The following is a 5,786-nucleotide window of genomic DNA, read 5'->3' on the forward strand; positions in this document are numbered from 1 at the left end:
CAACCCAAGGCCCACACGCTTCCGAAGAACAAAGTGAAGGCCCTCAACCTCATGAACAAGACCAAGGGCAAGATCATGCTCAAGACGGTGCTGACACACCAAGTGATGCCCAAGGTCAAGTTCTCTCCTCCGAGCAAGTTCAAGATCAAGAACAAGCTCAAGACGACGCTCAAGATGATCAAGTGACCGCTCCTCAACTCACCACCAAGGAGGAATTGGAGCGTCATGCCGCCAAGATTGCATCCAAGCTCTCCACCAAGGGTCATCTCATGAAGAATGTGCTTGGAAGCATTCAAAAGGGGGTAAGCACTCGTAGACAATTGGCAAACTATTGTGAACATCACGCATTTGTCTCTTGTGTTGAACCCCAAAAGGTATATGAAGCACTCGAAGATCCGGATTGGCTTAATGCCATGCATGAAGAACTCAACAACTTCGAGTACAATAAGGTGTGGAGATTAGTGCCAAGGCCAACGGGGAACCACAATGTCATTGGAACCAAGTGGATATTCAAGAACAAGCAAGATGCTCATGGGACCATCATCCGCAACAAGGCACGATTGGTGGCACAAGGATACTCCCAAGTCGAGGGTATCGACTACGGTGAAACCTTTGCTCCCATTGCTCGCCTTGAATCTATTCGTTTGTTGATTGCTTATGCTTCTCATCACAACTTTAAGTTGCAACAAATGGATGTGAAGAGTGCTTTTCTTAATGGTCCTATTAATGAGTTGGTTTATGTCAAACAACCCCCCGGGTTCGAGGATCCCTACTTTCCCGATCATGTGTATCAACTCGATAAGGCACTCTATGGCCTTAAACAAGCCCCACGTGCGTGGTATGACCACCTTACCGAGTTGTTACAAGATCGTGGGTTTGAAGTTGGGCTAATCGACCCCACTCTTTTTACTAAGAAGGTCAAAGGGGAGTTGTTTGTGTGCCAACTATATGTTGATGACATTATCTTTGGTTCCCCTAACAAAGCTTTCAATGAGGAATTTGCCGCGCTCATGACCTCAAAGTTCAAGATGTCTTCCATGGGAGAGTTGAAGTTCTTTCTCGGTTTCGAAGTAAAGCAAAGAAGAGAAGGAACCTTCATCAACCAAGCCAAATACACTCAAGACATGCTCAAGAGATTCAACCTAAGTGATGTCAAGCCGACGTCCACTCCAATGCCCACCAAGTGCCAACTTGACATCGATCCCAATGGTAAAGCAGTGGATCAAAAGGTATATCGCTCCATGATTGGTTCCTTGCTTTACCTTTGTGCATCTAGACCGGATATCATGTTGAGTGTGGGAATTTGTGCACGGTTTCAAGCCGCACCTAAGGAAAGCCACTTTGTGGCAGTCAAGCGAATCTTTCGATATTTGTCTCATACCCCAAACTTTGGCTTATGGTACCCAAGAGGAGCAAACTTCAAGCTTGTAGGGTATTCGGGCTCCGATTGGGCGGGAGACAAAGTGGACAGGAAGTCCACTTCCGGAGGGTGCCAATTCCTTGGTTGCTCTTTGGTAAGTTGGTCTTCTAAAAAGCAAAGTTGTGTGTCTCTCTCGTCCACCGAAGCGGAGTATGTGGCGGCCGGCAGTTGTTGTGCACAACTCTTATGGATGAGGCAAACTTTAAAGGATTACAGTGTCATTTGTGATAAAGTGCCTCTTTGGTGTGATAATGAAAGTGCCATCAAGATTTCTCTCAACCCCGTGCAACACTTCAAGACGAAGCATATTGAGATTCGGTATCACTTCATCCGAGATCACATTAGGTGAGGGGAGATCGAGCTCAACTACGTCAACACCCATGATAACCTTGCAGATATTTTCACGAAGCCTTTGGATGAAGCAAGATTTCGCGAGTTAAGGCATGAGCTAAATATCATTGATTCGAGCAATTTTGCTTGAACCCTTGCACACTCCACCACACTCAACTTGTTGTCTAATCTAGGTGTAGGCATGGACATAGGGGGAGTGTTGTTCTCTCAATGAACTCTCCCTCCCCCCATTATGCATAAAGTGATCAACTCTTTCACATTAGCCATTTTTGATGGTACTTGTGCTTCAAAGACGAGTTTTGGTCATGGGCCCAAGGATAATTCTTCGCGGTGCCATACCAATTGACTCAAACATAGGTGGCTCCGGCCACCGCCCTCTCCTTGGAGAGTTTGTGTCTCGTTTTTGGTCTGTGTTGTCTCTTGCCTCTCTTCCTTCGTGCCGAGCTTGTGCTTATGGTGTCCAGTGTGTTAGCTCTTTGGTGTGGTCTCTCGCTTGAAGGTTCCGTGCTTCGGTGTTCTCTATTTTGGTTGAAACTGTCTTTTCTTGAGCTCACGGTACTACCGCGGCCTGCCACGGTACTACCGCAAGGGGGGGCGCGCGGTACTTCCGCACTCAGCGCGGCAGTAATGTTTTACTGCCGCCTGGGGGAGCGGTACTATGGCCTCGGTGCGGTACTTCCGCCCGGGCGGTACTACCGCAATGACGTGCGGTACTACCGCGTGAGGAGCGCACGGTACTTCCGCACCCAGCGCGGCAGTAATTTTTTACTACCGCCTGGGGGAGCGGTACTAAAGTCACGGTGCGGTACTTCCGCCCGGGGCGGTAGTACCGTGATGACGTGCGGTACTACCGTGCGGTCGAGGGCGCGTGGGGTGTCAAACACGGGCAGGGGGAGTTCTAACTCCCCCATACCCATTCGTCTCTCTCCCCACTCCGTCTCTCTCTCTCTCTCTCTCTCTCTCTCTCTCTCTCTCGCTCAAGAACGGCGCCGGAGGTCCTCGCCGGATCTCCGTCTCCGGCAGCTCTCCTCGGATTCCGACCGGTGGGATCGTTCCCCACCACTCCCTCTTGCCATGGAACAAGGTTTCTCCCCAATCCCTCCCTTTTTCTTGTTCGTCTTGTTTCTTTTAGGTTTTGGGGAGATGCAAGTTGTTCTTGAGATTTTAGGCCAAATCTATGCAAGAGTAGGACGTAGGAGAGTAGTTTTGTGTAGTGATGGTACTTGCTATAGTTGTCCCGTGATGGATTTGATCGACCGTAGTACCGCGTGTTGACACGGTTGTGCTCAGATCTCCGTGGCCGTTTCAGATCTGCAACCGTGCGGTACTACCGCTCTTTAGGTGCGGTACCATCGCACGTCCGGTACTACCGCCCTGCTGGTGCGGTACTACCGCGTCTACGGTACTACCGCTCCTTGGAGCTGTACTACCGCACGTGGCGCAGCACACGATACTACCGTTGTCTCACATCCCTCTTGTGGCACTTCTCACGTGCCATGTCTACTTGTTTCACCTGCTTTGCTGTGGTCTTTGCATTGATCCTTCTCGCGTTTCGTGCGTGTTTGTTTGTTTTGTGGTGTGTGTTTTAGGTGGTGGCTCAGGTGCTCCGGCTCGCCGCTCCAATCCAAGCCGTGACACGGGATCCAAGCGTATGCGCAACACAGAGGCAGCAGAGGGCTCCAATGCCCCCCAACGTAGAACCAAGACCACCGCCACCAAAGAGAAGGAACCCGTCATGGGTATGGATGAGATACCGCTTGCTGAGTTCATCTCTCGGAGGAAGATCAATCCATATGGAAACCCTCGTGCCAACTTTCGAGGGAATGAGCTATTTTGGACCAAGCAGCAGAATCTCATTTATCTGGATGTCATCAAGGCCAAGCAAAACACCTATGTGGAGGTGAAGTTGATCAACATGCATCACATGCGAAAAGAGGCGCACCGGGAATACTTTGGTGAGGCTTTAGACCTAGTGGAGCAATTTGGCATTGAGCATATCATCTCATTCCACAAAGATTATGATCCTGAGATCCTTGCTCAGTTCTGCCTCAGTGCATTTTCATCCCGATGAGGAAAGGACCATGACTTGGATGACCAATGGTCGGCAGCTGACTGCTACTTGGAAGGAATTCATGACTTTGCTTGGGGTTCCGGATGAGGGGCTCGCCACACCCCAAGGTGTTCGCCCTCATGCCAATCCCGAGTCTGCCAACAAGAACAAGCTTATGCCCTTCTATGTGGAGAAGAGGCTCTCTAATGGCAAGTCATCTTGGGTACTCAACTCCTTTCTTGACATCATGCACCGGATCTTCCGCAACACTCTCTTCCCACGCATTGGGGACAAGGACAAGGTGCATGCCTATCTTGTGGATATGATGCTCCTGTGTGAAGATGCTCGCAACTCTCAGACACTACCACTTGATGTCTCACATATCATGTGGCATGAGCTTCGGTTTGCGGTCTACAACCGCAAGGTCCCCATCTATGGACCTTATCTGTTTCAGTTGATCTCGGCTACTTGGGAGCGGGTCTACCCTCAGGATGAGTTTGAGGCCCCTGGTTGGATCCGGCATGAGCCCATCAACCTCCGTATCAAGCCTCAGTGGGCCAACACTACCTCTCGTGCTGATACTGCAGCTGCCATGGACGTGGATGCAAATGAAGATGAGGAGGAGGCAGCAAACGAGGACAGCTCTGAGGGTTACATCCCTCCCACCTCTGAGCCTTCTTGGGCTAAGCGACTGAAGAAAAAGATGAAGGTTTTGTTTTGTATGCAGGCAAAGGGGCATTACCAGACCCATGTGGCTTCCAAGGAGACTCGCCACCGCGATAAGCGGATTTTCAGGACCTTTGGCGAGAACATATCTAGCGGGTCAGAGGTGCACATCACCCCAGAGGCAGAATGGATGCGCAAGCAGGGTTATTGGTGGACCGAGTTTGAGGAGGAGTCCGTCCCAGCTGCAGAGTCTAACGGGGAGCGTGCAAGTGACTACTCCGCTTGAGCCACCACTATTGCTGTAGGTGTCATCTCTGCCTTTTTGGCGTCTCAATGCCAAAGGGGGAGAGAGTGTAGGATTTGCGAGTTGTGTCGTGTTTGGGTCAGTTGAACTTCGTTTATTTCGTTTGCTTTGGTTTGCTTTGGTTTGTGCTTGTGAGACCTTCTATCATATGGTGTAAGACATATGCACTCTATCGTACCGTAGTGAGCTTATTCTATCTTGTGCTTATTACATTATGCTCCTGTCTATCTTGCTTAGCTTTAGCCTTATTGCAAGATTTGCCATGTCTATAAAATATAGGGGGAGTGTTGATCCTAGTATGTGTGCCGTGCAGTCCAAAGCACTCATCGAGATAGCACACATCTAGGGGGAGCCCGTCTATATTTTAGAGACTTGGGGTTTGCCCTTGCTCTTTGCGTTATACCCTCGTGCAAATCCCGTGTTGTCATCAATCCACCAAAAAGGGGGAGATTGTAAGGGCATTTTTATCCCTTAGTTGGTTTTGGTGATTGATGACAATGCTTTTGCGGACTAATGATGTGCATCGAATATTTCAGATATATTGACTAGGCACAAGATGATTTGGTTCCCCTCGAAGGCTATGGAAGACGGCGTTTCTCTTCATTTCTTTTCGGTGGTATTGAGTCGTAGGGAAGCCGTACTATTAAGAGGGGGTCCGCGTTGGAAAGGTTGGGTGGATTCATCACGTACATATCTTCCTTTGCACCTCCTTTCCTCTAGCCTTTGGAGTATCCTATGTTTTCCTTGTCTATGCAAATATTGCTCTTGCTTGCTGAACTAGGGCGTGCGGTAGTACTGCTCCTTAGAGCGGTAGTACCGCAGGACCTTGCGGTAGTACCGCCTGCTGGTGCGGTAGTACCGCAAGGGCCCATGGTAGTACCGCTTCTGTAAGTGGTAGTACCGTGGTATCTAACTTAGTTCCGCAAGTACGCGGCAGTAAGGGGCGGATGTAATTTTTTTACATCCGCGCCTCGCGTGGTAGTACCGCTGCTGGC

Source organism: Aegilops tauschii, chromosome 6, assembly GCF_002575655.3.
Source record: "Aegilops tauschii subsp. strangulata cultivar AL8/78 chromosome 6, Aet v6.0, whole genome shotgun sequence".
Classification (NCBI taxonomy): domain Eukaryota; kingdom Viridiplantae; phylum Streptophyta; class Magnoliopsida; order Poales; family Poaceae; genus Aegilops; species Aegilops tauschii.